Here is a 16,345-nt window from a genome sequence, read left to right on the forward strand (position 1 = left end):
CCGGGCCAAGAGCAGGAAGTGTGTTTGCAGAGACTTTACCTAAAGCGGATACGGGGTGGACTTTTGACGGAAGTTGAGGGATGAGGCACCACTCACAACCCCACAACCCACAAATACTGTGTCCTATTTAAAAGTGTTGTGGATCTACCTCATCGAAGGAAGAATGGAAGAAAGTAGGATAGTCATGTCAATTTTAATGGTTTGAGACACAGAAAAATATTTCACTCTTTATCCTACTACTTTGCCTGAGCAATGTAGCTAAAGTGGTGCTTGTAATCAATTGACGAAACACAGTAGAACTGGAGACGCGCTTTGGGAGTGTTTCCAATTATCTGGGATGTTGTTAAACTGACTTTGCTATCAAACCGTGCATTTTCAAGCCCAATAGATTTCACATATATTCACCTTCACCCTTAAAAGGTAGCTGATAGATCAACGTGGTATCATTGCTAAGCATCACGTTGTGAAGCTTTTGAAAAGATGTATGCATAAAAAAATATGCATATAGATCTGTAGTAAATCCCTTTGTCTATCAGAGTTAAACGTCCGTGTGAAACTAAAAACTACAGACAGATAACCTTGGAGAGTTCTCTATGGCGGCATCTTGCTGTCACACTCAATTCTCTTCAACAATCTCTCTTCTATAAAAAGACAAAAGAACAAACAATAGCAAGTGAACAAGGGAGAGAGAATTAGAACAAGATGTTCCTAATTGAAACCTCATTTATTCTCGCCCGCATTCCTTCTCATTCCTTAACTGCTGCTATCAAACAATTAAAAGACGACTCTGCGTCAGGAGGTCAATATTTCCCCCTCTCTGAGACGATGAGCGGAAGTAAACATGAATTATACAATGCATTCATGACCACACTGACATGTATAATTAATGAGAAGTAGCCCAAAGTAAATATGTCATCGTCATACAGTGTATACTGTACCGAACACACCCTTCCTGCTAAATCAGGCTTTAGTTGAGTCAGAAAACAATTATGTAAATGTATGTAAATGCATAACACCATTATTGTTAAGGTACGTTTACCCAATTGGTACTATTTAAACTACTGAGCTACTGTCCATGAATGCACATGAGAGCAATATCAGGGATAATTATAATTATAATACTGTGGAATTAGAGCAAGCTCCTCACCCTTTAGCACAGGGCACTGATGGCAGTGACAACAGTTGTACAGTTAGGGTACGTTTGACTGCTAAAGGTCCATAGAGGACAGTGTCTCGGTTCTGGATGTCCCCGGAAAGGCCTCGGTTGGATCAGGTCGGATTGGGGTAGGTCGGACTTATTCTCACTAGCCACAGAAGCACTGAGTCAAACTGTCTACCCTGCTATCCTCTCTTCTCTCTGCTCTCCTGATGATCTCTTCTCCTCTTCTCTCTGCCTCTCTTCTCCCCTGACACAGTGAAATTGAAATGTTTTATTAAAACTCATCCCATTAACACTGTCCCTTCCTCTAGTTAGATGCAGTGGGCTGGTGGAGAGATGCTGTAAGGATGTACTGTACCGACCCATACTATCTCTCTTGTTCTCTCGCTCTACCGTCCTCCGGCAATGACGGTACCCTGGGATCACAATCGGCAGCAGAGAGACATGTAATGTGATGAGGAGAGGGAGGGGGAGGGAGGGAGGGAGGGAGGGAAGAGGAGAGGGGTACTGGGTCAGCACTGCAGTGGTGATAGGAGTTGTGTGAGGATAAGGAGGCTGGCTGGTGCAGCTGAAAGAAAGGGAGGGTAGGAGAGGAGGAGGGAGGCACAGACACACACTGAGAGACTGTTTTAAAAAAAATATTATGTGAATGTGCGTGTTCGTGCGTGCGCGTGCCATACGTACGTGTATGCATGTGTGTGTGGTTGTCTGTCTGTCCATCCGTCTGTCTCTCTCTCTCTGTGTGCTCCATTCCCACAGAAGCGACCCAATCACTGAAAGAGCGAGGCCTGAGTCAAGGCTGTTTTTGCGGCTTGCTGGCCTGGAGGTAATCCTGTTCACTGAGGACCAACCAACACTTCTGGGGGGAATGGCAATGAGCCAAGGGGGAGGGCTGGGAGAGAGAGAGAGAGAGAGGCAGGAAAATAGGGCGAGAATGTGAGGTTGGGAGTTTGTAATGAGAACAAAGCATCATCAGCTCACATCACTTCTCAGTGGGCTGATGCTGTTACCTAAGGTGCTGAGGTACAGAGCTTCTACTCACACTCGCATTCAGGCGCAGGCACACACCCTCAAACGCACACCCGCAAACGCACACACACACACACACACACACACACACACACACACACATCTGTTCAGCTGCCCAGTGTCAGATCTCTTTGAACCAGCAGTCCCTCACGGTACGGCCCCTCTAACTCCCCACCCCAGGCCCACTTAAACCCTAGCCTACTTCTGTTCCAGGTGGATTCCCTACATTGGTGCTGGATTGGAGGACTGAAACCCAGAGGTGGAAAGAATACTGAAATATCCTACTCAAGTAGAAGAACTGTTACTATGATGACATTTTAGAACTACTCAAGTAAAAGTAAAAATAGGTCAATTAAAAAGTATTCTAAAAGTAATTGAGTTATTATCAAAACATTGACCTTGACTGTGAGTTGCAATGAGGCACATCTGTATGTAAAAAAATATATACACTGCTCAAAACAATAAAGGGAACACTAAAATAACACATCCTAGATCTGAATGAATTAAATATTCTTATTAAATACTTTTTTCTTTACATAGTTGAATGTGCTGACAACAAATCACACAAAAATTATCCATGGAAATCAAATTTATCAACTCATGGAGGTCTGGATTTGGAGTCTCAAAATTAAGGTGGAAAACCACACTACAGGCTGATCCAAATTTGATGTAATGTCCTTAATGTCATGTTCTGACCTTTATTTCCTTTGTTTTGTATTTATTTAGTATGGTCAGGGCGTGAGTTGGGTGGGCAGTCTATGTTTGATTTTCTATGATTTGGGATTTCTATGTTTCGGCCTAGTATGGTTCTCAATCAGAGGCAGGTGTCATTAGTTGTCTCTGATTGAGAATCATACTTAGGTAGCCTGGGTTGCACTGTTTGTTGGTGGGTGATTGTCTATGTTAGTGGCTTGTGTCAGCACAGGTCTCATTTGTAGCTTCACGGTCGTCATTGGTTTATTGTTTTTGTTACTCTTTTGTATAGTGTTGCAGTGTTCAGTGTTCTCTTTATTAAAATTCACTATGAACACATATTGGTCCTCTGATCCTTCTCGCCTCTCCTCTTCAGATGAAGAGGAGGAAGACCGTGACACATAAAACAAGTCAAAATGAGGCTCAGTAGTGTGTGTGGCCTCCACGTGCCTGTATGACCTCCCTACAACTCCTGGGCATGCTCCTGATGAGGTGGCGGATGGTCTCCTGAGGGATCTCCTCCCAGACCTGGACTAAAGCATCCGCCAACTCCTGGACAGTCTGTGGTGCAACGTGGCATTGGTGGATGGAGCGAGACATGATGTGCTCAATTGGATTCAGGTCTGGGGAACGGTCGGGCCAGTCCATAGCATCAATGCCTTCCTCTTGCAGGAACTGCTGACACACTCCAGCCACATGAGGTCTAGCATTGTCTTGCATTAGGAGGAACCCAGGGCCATCCGCACCAGCATATGGTCTCACAAGGGGTCTGAGGATCTCATCTCGGTACCTAATGGCAGTCAGGCTTCCTCTGGTGCGCACATGGAGGGCTGTGCGGGCCCCCAAAAGAAATGCCACCCCACACCATGACTGACCCACCACAAAACCGATCATGCTGGAGGATGTTGCAGGCAGCAGAACGTTCTCCACAGTGTCTCCAGACTCTGTCACGTCTGTCACATGTGCTCAGTGTGAACCTGCTTTCATCTGTGAAGAGCACAGGGCGCCAGTGGCGAATTTGCCAATCTTGGTGTTCTCTGGCAAATGCCAAACGTCCTGCACGGTGTTGGGCTGTAAGCACAACCCCCACCTGTGGACGTCGGGCCCTCATTACCACCCTCATGGAGTCTGTTCCTGACCATTTGAGCAGACACATGTACATTTGTGGCCTGCTGGAGGTCATTTTGCAGTGCTCCTCCTGCTCCTCCTTGCACAAAGGCGGAGGTAGTGGTCCTGCTGCTGAGTTGTTGCCCTCCTACGGCCTCCTCCACGTCTCCTGATGTACTGGCCTGTCTCCTGGTATCGCCTCCATGCTCTAGACACTACGCTGACAGACACAGCAAACCTTCTTGCCACAGCTTGCATTGATGTGCCATCCTAGATGAGCTGCACTACTTGAGCCACTTGTGTGGGTTGTAGACTCTGTCTCATGCTACCACTAGAGTGAAAGCACCGCCAGCATTCAAAAGTGACCAAAACATCAGCCAGGAAGCATAGGAACTGAGAAGTGGTCTGTGGTCACCACCTGCAGAACCACTCCTTTATTGGGGGTGTCTTGCTAATTGCCTATAATTTCCACCTGTTGTCTATTCCATTTGCACAACAGCATGTGAAATGTATTGTCAATCAGTGTTGCTTCCTATGTGGACAGTTTGATTTCACAGAAGTGTGATTGACTTGGAGTTACATTGTGTTGTTTAAGTGTTCCCTTTATTTTTTTGAGCAGTGTTTATACTATTAACACTTTCAAATAAATTTAACATTCAAAGCAATTCAAATGTATTGATAAACTAAACGCAATATAAAATAAAGTGCATAAACAATAATTCACACTCTCACTCACTCAGTGACCCATACAAGGCCAAATAGGGAGTTGCCAGGACACACTGGACATGCCTAAAGAATTTTATGTCAAATTAGCTCTAGAGGAAACAACAGAACCTCATGGAAATGTTAAAGGAATTAGCAAACCTTTGATACTCCTGAATAGAAAAGGGGCTATAGATGTTGCAAGAGATTGATAAACTACAGGCTACATATACAGAGTCCATTAGGTTATCAGTGTTCCTTAAAGGGAAACTTCACATCTTAAGCTTCATATTCATCATCTCCAGCACCACCCCAACATCAACGTATTTCCAATGGTGTGCGCCGAATAATTTTGACCAATTGCGAGTAGGCATTGCCTACAAATTGTCTATTAATTGGTTGATGATGTCATTGGGAACGCTTACCTTTTTTTATCTTTTATACTACTAACATAGAAACTCGCCATTGTCATATATGTTGATGTTGGGCCAACGCCTTCCCTTCTCTCTGAACTTTCTGTTCTGTTTTAGCAGGAGCTGATTTTCAGTGAATTGAGTCTTTCCTGACTCGCTTTGCAGTGAAGAGAAGTCCAGCACAGCTAAAAAGACGCTCATAGGCGGCAAAGGCAGGCAGGCCTGTGTTCAGCTTGAGACAGCTTCTTTATATATGGAAAGGAATGAAGCAAGTCCATCTTATCTGACACACAGGCAAGGTACCCATCCAGCTCCCTTGTACCTTGTGACCTTTTGGGCAACAGTGATGTGGAGAAATCAGATGAATGCTGTCTCTGTTGCGCTGTCTCGTTCTCTGTCAAGATGATGCTTCAAAGCTGTATAGTGGTAAATACAAAAAAAAATCTTATTTGATCAAATCACTGACAATACAAGAAGAGCCCAAACACCGACTTTCCATACTTGTTATTCTCAGAGACTGAAGTGAGTTTTGTCAGATGTCCTCAGACATACAAAGTCCATGTCTATCTGTACCTATTGTGTAGACTCACACAGTTAAATCAACCCATTCATTGTTCTCTTTCACTTCACATACACACCCACTCAATAAAAAAAAGAATGATATAGACAAAACCTTACTTGTGAAGGACACTGATGTTGAATGAATACATCAATCATGAAGGTTAATGTAATGAAAGATAGGGATAAAATTAGCTCTCAATGTGTCATGAATGGCATCATAAAGGTGTTATGAAAGCTTAGACACATTAAAGGCCCCAGGCCCTAGTTATAGTCAAGTTAAGTCCATCTATGTGATGGAATAATGGGATATTTAGTTATTCATCTATGCATTTATACGTCATCTGAGTAATTCATACACCTGAGTAATCTAAACAAATATAGTTAGCTTAAAAAATAATATAATTTGACCCTGTCCTAATTTACACAGACAAAGTACATAGCTAAAAATCATAGGAATTTCCATTTATGTCATGACCAAGCAAGCTAATGTTAGCAAACTAGCTAGAAAGTTCACTTGTTGATGTTAGCCTAGCTAATGTTGTTAGCTAACCAAGATAACTTACATGGCTTGCGTTAGCTTGCTGGCTAGCCACCACAACACATAGTGACAATGATGTGCTTGCCACAATAACGACTATCATCGGGTGGTGGTTTGCCATGTACCTAGCTAGTTAACTTAGGCTACAAGCTGCTAAAGCCATCTATATCACAATTTTTGATCATTCATATCTAGTTATCTTACCTATATCAGTGGAGGCTCCTCAGAGGAGGAAGGGGAGGACTATACTCCAATGGATTTCAGTGGATCCAGTGGATTTCAAAAAAACAAAAATAGTAAAACATTTAAAAAGTTATCCTTTTGAGATAAAACTAAAAACCAAATAATTGGTTAAAACACTGTTTGCAATGAAGGTCTACAGTTGCCTCAACAGCACTCTGTAGGGTAACACCATGTTGTAGCCAGAGGACAGCTAGCTTCCGTCCTTCTCTGGGTACATTGACTTCAATACAAAACCTAGGAGGCTCATGATTCTCACCCTCTTCCATAGACTTACACAGTAATTACAACTTCCAGAAGACGTCCTCCAATCTATCAGAGCTCTTGCAGCATGCGAATCAATCTAGCACCGAAAGCATAAGCTACAGTTAACTAGCACTGCAGAGCATACAATGTGGTGAGTAGTTAACGAGTTGTCTCAAAGAGAGAGAAAGACAATAGTCGAACAGTTTTGAACAAATTAATTTCTTAAATGAAGGAGAGAGAGATTTTTACTTACTATGCTAGCAAGTGCAGCTAGCTATTTTAACCTACTCAAACAGACAGATGCTATGTTAGCTAGCTGGCTATGACTATCCAACACTGGAACTCTTCCAAGTCAAGGTAAGCTTTTGGTTATACAAATGTATTACCACTAGGGCCCGCCAGTGTAACTGCTAAAAGCTAGCAAGATGGCGCCGACAGAGATGGTTGCCTCGCTTCGAGTCCTTAGGAAACTATGCAGTATTTTTTTTTTAGGTATTATTTCTTACATTGTTAGCCCAGAAAATCTTAAGTGTTTTTACATCCATCCGGGAAGAACTATTGGATATCAGAGCAATGTCAACTTACATTACGACCAGGAATATGACTTTCCTGAAGCGTATCCTTTGTTCGGACCACCACCCAGGACATTGGAGCTAATCCCAGAGGCCGACCCAAAACAACATCCCCTCAGAAGAGGTAGACAGAGCAGCCTCCTGGTCAGACTTTGAAAGCGTGCATGCCACCCACGGCTTCCGAGTATATTACTCGCCAATGTCCAGTCTCTAGACAACAAGGTGCACGAAATTAGGGTTGCCTTCCAGACAGACATCAGAGATAGTAACATTCTCTGTTTCACGGAAACCTGTTTCTCTCGGGATATGTTGTCGGAGTCAGTACAGCCACCGGGTTTCTTCATGCGTCGCGCCGACAGAAATAAACATCTCTCTGGGAAGAAGGGCGGGGTTGTATGCTCCATGATTAACGACTTATGGTGTAATCATAACATCATACAGTAACTCAAGTCCTTCTGTTCACCTGACCTAGAATTCCTTACAATCAAATGCCAACCATATCATCTCCCAAGAGAATTCTCGTCAGTTATCGTCACAGCTGTGTATATCCCCCCTCAAGCAGATACCACGACGGCCCTCAAGGAAATTCACTGGACTATGTAAACTGGAAACCATATATCCGGAGGCTGCCTTTATTGGAGCTGGGGATTTTAACAAAGCAAATTTGAGAGCAAGTCTACCTAAATTCTATCAATATATCGATTGCAGCAATCGTGTGGGTAATACACTGGACCACTGCTACTCTAACTTCCGCGATACATACAAGGCAAAACCGTAAACACGGGCACCCTCACAGACATCATCCTAACCAACTTGCCCTCTAAATACACCTCTGCTGTTTTCAACCAAGATCTCAGTGATCACTGCCTCATTGCCTGCATCCGTAATTGGTCTGCGGTCAAATGACCTCACCTCATCACTGTCAAACACTCCCTGAAACACTTGAGCGAGCAGGCCTTTCTAAACGACCTGGCCCCGGGTATCCTGGAAGGATATTGACCTCATGCCGTCAGTAGAGGATACCTGGTTATTCTTTAAAAATGCCTTCCTCGCCATCTTAAATAAGCATGCCCCATTCAAGAAATTTAGAACCAGGAACAGATATAGCCCTTGGTTCTCTCCAGACCTGACTGCCCTTGACCAAGACAAAAACATCCTGTGGTGTTCTGCATTGGCATCGAACAGCCCTGTGATATGCAACTTTTGAGGAAAGCTAGGAACCAATTAGTTCGGAAAGCCAAGGCTAGCTTTTTCGAACAGAAATTTGCTTCCTGCAACACAAACTCAAAAAAGTTATGGGACACTGTAAAGTCCATGGAGAATAAGAGCACCTCCTCCCAGCTGCCCACTGCACTGAGGATAGGAAACTCTGTTCCACCGATAAATCCACTATAATTGAGAATTTCAATAAGCATTTTTCTACGGACCCTACAAATCAGCCGGGCTAGACAATCTGGACCCTTTCTTTATAAAATTATCTGCCAAAATTATTGCAACCCATATTACTAGCCTGTTCAACCTCTCTTTCGTGTCATCTGAGATTCACAAAGATTGGAAAGCAGCTGCGGTAATCCCCCTCTTCAAAGGGGGGGACACTCTTGACCCAAACTGCTACAGACCTATATCTAACCTACCCTGCCTTTCTAAGGTCTTCCAAAGTCAAGTTAATAAACAGATTACCGACCATTTCAAATCCCACCGTACCTTCTCCGCTATGCAATTTGGATTCAGAGCTGGTCATGGGTGCACCTCAGCCACGCTCAAGGTCCTAAACAATATCATAACCGTCATCGATAAGAAACAATACTGTGCAGCCGTATTCATCGACCTGGCTAAGGCTTTTGACAGAGTCTATCACCACATCCTTATCGGTAGTCTCAACAGCCTTGGTTTCTCAAATGATTGCCTCGCCTGGTTCCCCAACTACTTCTCAGACAGAGTTCAGTGTGTCAAATCGGAGGGCCTGTTGTCCGGGCCTCTGGCAGTTTCTATAGGGGTGACACAGGGTTCAATTCTTGGGCCAACTCTCTTCTCTGTATACATCAATGATGTCGCTTTTGCTGCTGGTGAGTCTCTGATCCACCTCTACGCAGATGACACCATTCTGCATACTTCTGGCCCTTCTATGGACACTGTGTTAACTACCCTCCAGATGAGCTATAATGCCATACAACTCTCCTTCCGTGGCTTAAATACAAGTAAAACTAAATGCATGCTCTTCAACCGATTGCTGCCCACATCTGCCCGCCCGTCCAACATCACTACTCTGGACGGTTATGACTTAGAATATGTGGACAACTACAAATACCTAGGTGTCTGGTTAGACTGTAAACTCTCCTTCCAGACTCACATCAAACATCTCCAATCCAAAAATAAATCTAGAATTTGCTTCCTATTTCGCAACAAAGCATCCTTCACTCATGCTGCCAAACATACCCTCATAAAACTGACCATCCTACTAATCCTCGACTTCGGCGATGTCATTTACAAAATAGCCTCCAACACTCTACTCAACAAATTGGATGCAGTCTATCACAGTGCCATCCGTTTTGTCAGCAAAGCCCCATAATACTACCCCTCACTGCGACCTCTCCTTCCAGTTCTCTGCTGCCAATTACTGGAACGAACTACGAAAATCACTGAATCTGGAGACACTTATCTCCCTCACTAGCTTTAAGCACCAGCTGTCAGAGCAGCTCACAGATCACTGCACCTGTACATAGCCCATCTGTAAATAGCCCAAACAACTACCTCATCCCCTACTGTATTTATTTATTTATCTTGCTCCTTTGCACCCCAGTATTTCTACTTTGCACATTCATCTACTGCCCATCTACCATTCCAGTGTTTAATTGCTATATTGTATTTATTTCGCCACCATGGCCTATTTATTGCCTTACCTCCCTTTGCGCACGTTGTATATAGACTTGTATTTCTACTGTATTATTGACTGTATGTTTGTTTTCCTCCATGTGTAACTCTGTTGTTGTATGTGTCGAACTGCTTTGCTTTATCTTCGCCAGGTCACAGTTGTAAATGAGAACTTGTTCTCAACTTGCCTACCTGGTTAAATAAAGGTGAAATAAAACAATTAAAAAGGCCAGTATTATTGCTTCTTTAATCAGGACAACAGTTTTCAGCTGTGCTAACATAATTGCAAAGGGGTTTTCTAATGATTAATTAGACTTTTAAAATGCTAAACTTGGATTAGCTAACACAACGTTCCATTGGAACACAGGAGTGATGGTTGCTGATAATGGTCCTCTGTATGTAGATATTCCATTTAAAAAATAGCTGTTTCCAGCTACAGTAGTCATTTACAACATTGACTAGGGCTACACAGTTTTTCTGATCAATTTGATGTTATTTTAATGGACAAAAAATGTGCTTTTCTTTCAAAAACAATGACATTTCTAAGTGACCCCAAACATTTGAACGGTAGTGTATGGGGCAGGGTCTACAGGCAATTACAGACAACAAAATGAAAACCAGCCACGTCACCTTCTTTACCCGCTTTGAGGATAACTATGGTGCTACCGACGTGGCCTGCTACCAAGGACTGCACCCCCCCCCCCCTCCTTCTCCGTGGCCAATGTGAGTAAGACATTCAAACGTGTTAACCCTCGTAAGGCTGCTGGCCCAAACGGCATCCCTTGCCGCGTCCTCAGAACATGCACAGACCAGCTTGCTGGTGTGTTTACGGATATATTCAATCTCTCCCTATCTCAGTATGCTGTCCCCACATGCTTCAGAAGTCCACCATTGTTCCTGTTCCCAAGAAGGCAAAGATAACTGAATGAACTGAATGAAATGACTATCGCCCAGTAGCACTCACTTCTGTCATCATGAAGTGCTTTGAGAGACTAGTCAAGGATCATATCACCTTCACTTCAGTTTGCATACCATCCCAACAGGTCCACAGACGATGCAATCGTCATCACACTGCACTCTGCCCTAGCCCACCTGGACAAGAGGAATACCTATGTAAGAATGCTGTTCATTGACTACAGCTCAGCATTCAACACCATAGTATCCTCCAAGCTCATCATTAAGCTTAAGGCCCTGGGTCTCAACCCCGCCCTGTGCAATTGGGTCCTGGACTTTCTGACGGGCCGCCCCCAGGTGATGAAGGTGGGAAACATCATCTCCACTTCACTGATCCTCACATGGATACGTTCAACATTGGCGTCCCAAAGGATGTGTGCTCAGCCCCCTCCTGTACTCCCTGTTCACCCATCACTGCATGGCCATGCAACTCAATCATCAAGTTTGCAGACGACACAACAGTCGTGGGCTTGATTACCAACAACGTCAAGGCAGCCTACAGAGAGGAGGTGAGTGCACTCGGAGTGTGGTGTCAGGAAAACAATCTCTCACTCAATGTCAACAAAACAAAGGAATTGATTGTGAATTTCGGGAACCGGCAGAGGGAACACCCCCCTATCCACATCAACGGGACAGTAATGGAGTAGGTGGAAAGTTTTAAGTTCCTCGGCATACACAGACAAGCTGAAATGGTCCACCCACACAGACAGTGTGGTGAAGAAGGTGCAACAGCACCTTTTCAACCTCAGGAGTCTGAAGAAATTTGGCTTGTCACGTAAAAACCTGATAAACTTTTTACAGATGCACAATTGAGAGCATCCCATCCTGTCGGGCTGTATCACCGCCTGGTACAGCAACTGCACCGCCCTCAACCGCAAGGCTCTCCAGAGGGTGGTGCGGTCTGCACAACACATCACCGGGGGCAAACTACCTGCCCTCCAGGACACCTACAGCACCCAATGTCACAGGAAGGCCAAAAAGATCATCAAGGACAACAACCACCTGAGCCACTGCCTGTTCACCCCGCTACTATCCAGAAGGCAAAGTCAGTACAGGTGCATCAAAGCTGGGGCTAAAACAGTTTCTATCTCAAGGCCATCAGACTGTTAAGCAGCATTCACTAACTCAGAGAAGCTGCTGCCTACATACAGACTGAAATCATTGGCCACTTTAATAAATGGATCACTAGTAACTTTAAATAATGCCACTTTAACAATGTATACATATCTTACATTACTCATCTCCATATGATGAGATGTATCTTATACCATCTACTGTATCTTACATGTATACCATCTATTGCATCTTGCCTATGCCGCTCGGCCATTGCTCATCCATATATTTATATGTACATGTTCTTTTTCCATCCTTTTAGATTTGTGTGTATTAGGTAGTTGTTGTGGAATTTTTAGATTACTTGTTAGATATTACTGCACTGTCGGAACTAGAAGCACAAGCATTTCGCTACACTCGCATTAACATCTACTAAGCATGTGACCAATAAAATTTTATTTGATTTTGATTTAAATTGCTTACTGACTGTACAATGTACTGCATGATTGTAGTGGGTTTACTAATGCGTTAGTTCTATTTCCTATGTTGACTGTGACGTTACTTTAACTAATATGTTGACAATGATATAGGCTGTGTGTAGAGGTTAGCAGTTATGATATGGTTTGGCTTGGAAAGATTTTTTCGGCAGGTCACAGACAGCTGACGTTTTGTGCATGTCCACAAGTGAAGGGAAAAGGTGAGAGGAAAGCGCATAGACGCGAGAAGGAATACAACGTGGCTGCTATGAAAGTGAACTGTGTTTACTTGTGATCAGGGGTGTATTCTGCTGCTCCAGTTTCAACTGTTCTGCCTGTGATTATTATTATTTGACCATGCTGGTAATTTATGAACAGTTGAACATCTTGGCCATGTTCTGCTATAATCTCCACCCGGCACAGCCAGAAGAGGACTGGCCACCCCACATAGCCTGGATCCTCTCTAGGTTTCTTCCTAGGTTTTGGCCTTTCTAGGGAGTTTTTCCTAGCCACCGTGCTTCTACACCTGCATTGCTTGCTGTTTGGGGTTTTAGGCTGGGTTTCTGAGATATCAGCTGATGTACGAAGGGCTATATAAATACATTTGATTTAATATGATATTCATTCCGCCAATTCTGTTGAAAAACCTTTCTTAAACGGAAGCAAATGGAACAAAACAGGGATAAACATGCCTGAATTTGTCCAATAGAAACTCTCGTGAATAATGATTACACCCTAGATGCAGGCAAGCATGTGCAAGGCGGTATTGAATATGTCACTGTCTGTCCATGTGTCACTCACTGTCTGTCACCTCAAATTTGTCTCTCAACCTGTGTACACCTACATTGTAAACTTCCGTTCATAGATTTGGTTGTAGCAACCTCATGATGGGTTTGAGTATCATGTAGTAGGCTAAACTTATGTTCCATTGTATTATGTTATATTGAGCTGGGTGAATGGAATATGAATGACAGTCATCCAATATGTTGTAATAGAAATAAGGCCATGCTCATAAAAATTTAAAAAAGATTGTCCTCCCTCATCTTAAACAGCACCGACCGCCTCTGCTCTATATGTTTCCTCAAGGTCGAGGCATCCTGGGTAAGCAGCTTGCATTGCATGATTACACTGTCTCCTCTCCTGTGCTTGAAGGAGAACTGATCACTGAAATGCAGCCAGTCATTCTCCTCCTCGTCTTCTAAAGAAGACGCAGACATTGTGTCTGTGTCTCCTCAGTCCCATTGTTATTTTTGCCTTTTTGAAAATCTTCTGACCATCGTTGAGTTTGTGTGCACAGCTTGATTTGATTGGCCTGTTTTGTGTGAAATTGTATTTGATTGGTCACTGACTTAACAACGATGAGCAGTTTCTTTCTGGCTCTGAGGGATCCCGCCTGCGAACTTCCTGTGCCATCATGATCTATTATTATGGAGAGATTACAAAATTGTGCTCCATAAAGGTAGCGAAGTACAACACTTCATTAAAAACACACTTATTAAGTAAAATAACTGACTTTGAAAAATACTCTAAAAAGTACAGGTACTCAGGTACAGAAAAGCTACTCAATTACATTAGCGAGAGTATTTGTAATTCATTCGTTCTACCCTGCTGAAACCCAATACTTTATAAATGGCTTTGAAGTCTAGTGAAAATAAAGTCCATTATTTAACCATGGTTAATCAATTAAATTAATTAATTGTATTATTATAATCTGCTGTTGACAGTAAATCAGCCTTAATGTACAGTAAAGTTCATCATATTGCATTAACACTATCTGATTAACACACCGTCTCCAGTGCTCAGTGATGTCTTTATAACATCCTCTGTGAACTCACTTCAAGGTTAGCCAAGCAGCATTGACAGCTTCACCTCAAACATGGGGAGAGAGAGAGAGTGGAGACAGATGGAAAAAGAGAGAGAGAGAGAGAGAGAGAGTTGGAGAAAAACACGAAGAGAGCGAGAGACATTGAGAGACACAGAGAGTGGAGAAAGAGGAGAGAGGGAGAGAGAGTGTGTGGAGTCAGAATCAACTCCTTTTTAAGTCCTTTCCAATTTGTGTGAAGGAAGGAACTGCTCCAACATCAGCCTGTATTAAAGCTGAACACTGGAGAGGTGGAAAGCTCCAGACAGACAGCCATCGAACAGAAGGGAGGAGAAGTTGGAAGAGACAGAGTCATTAGTCTGGCAGGGTCGTGCTACTTCCTCATTCTGTCTGTTGTCTCTACATCGGTCTGTTGTTCGGGGCGCACTGTTATGGGCCTGTCTGAGCTAGCCCGCAGACGCTGCCTGATTTGATACATTACATACAGTATATACTCAACCAAAAAGAAATGTCCTCTCGCTGTCAACTGCGTTTATTTTCAGTAAACTTAACGTGTAAATATTTGTATGAACATAACAAGTATAGCGGCTGTCTTGGGAAGGAGGAGAGGACCAAAGTGCAGCGAGGTAAGTAACTGAACACTTCAAAAAAACAAAAAAAACAAAGTGAAAACCGAAATAGTTCTATCTGGTGCAGACACACAAAGACTGAAAATAACCACCCACAAAACACAATTGAAAACAGGCTACCTAAATATGGTTCTCAATCAGGGACAACGATAGACAGCTGCTCTGATTGAGAACCATACTAGGCCGAACACAAAAACCAACATAGAAAAACAAACAGACTGCCCACCCCAACTCACGCCCTGACCATACTAAAACAAAGAATAAAATAACAGAACTATGGTCAGAACGTGACAACAAGAATCAACAACTGAGGCAATAACTGAACAAGTTCCACAGACATGTGACTAACACAAATGGAACAATGTGTCCCTGAACAAACGGGGGGTCAAAATGTATTGCAGTGCATCTCCTCCTCATTGACTGCACCAGCTTATCCAGTTCTTGCTGTGAGATGTTACCGCACTCTTCCACCAAGGCACGTGCAAGTTCCCGGACATTTCTGGGAGGGAATGGCCCTAGCCCTCACCCTCCGATCCAACAGGTCCCAGACATGCTCACTGGGATTGAGATCCGGGCTCTTCGCTGGCCATGGCAGAACACTGACATTCCTGTCTTGCAGGAAATCATGCACAGAATGAGCAGTATGGCTGGTGGCATTGTCATGATGGAGCGTCATGTCAGGATGAGCCTGCAGGAAGGGTACCACATGAGGGAGGAGGATGTCTTCCCTGTAACCCACAGCGTTGAGATTACCTGCAATGACAACAAGCTTAGTCCGATGATGCTGTGACACACCGCCCCAGACCATGACGGACCCTCCACCTCCAAATCGATCCCGCTTCAGAGTACACTCCTCGGTGTAATGCTCAATCCTTTGACGATAAACTTGAAACCAACCATCACCCCTGGTGAGACAAAACCACGACTTGTCAGTGAAGAACACTTTTTGCTAGTCCTATCTGGTCCAGCGACGGTGGGTTTCTGCCCATAGGCGACATTGTTGCCGGTTATGTCTGGCGAGGACCTGCCTTACAACAGGCCTACAAGCCCTCAGTCCAGCCTCTCTCAGCCTATTGCGGGCAGTCTGAGCACTGATGGAGGGATTGTGCGTTCCTGGTGTAACTCGGGAAGTTGTTGTTGCCATCCTGTACCTGTCCCTGTACCTGATGTTCGGATGTACCGATCCTGTGCAGGTGTTGTTACACGTGGTCTGCCACTGCGAGGATGATCAGCTGTCCGTCCTGTCTCCCTGTCGCGCTGTCTTAGGCGTCTCACAGTAT

This window comes from Oncorhynchus nerka, linkage group LG4, assembly GCF_034236695.1.
Source record: "Oncorhynchus nerka isolate Pitt River linkage group LG4, Oner_Uvic_2.0, whole genome shotgun sequence".
Classification (NCBI taxonomy): domain Eukaryota; kingdom Metazoa; phylum Chordata; class Actinopteri; order Salmoniformes; family Salmonidae; genus Oncorhynchus; species Oncorhynchus nerka.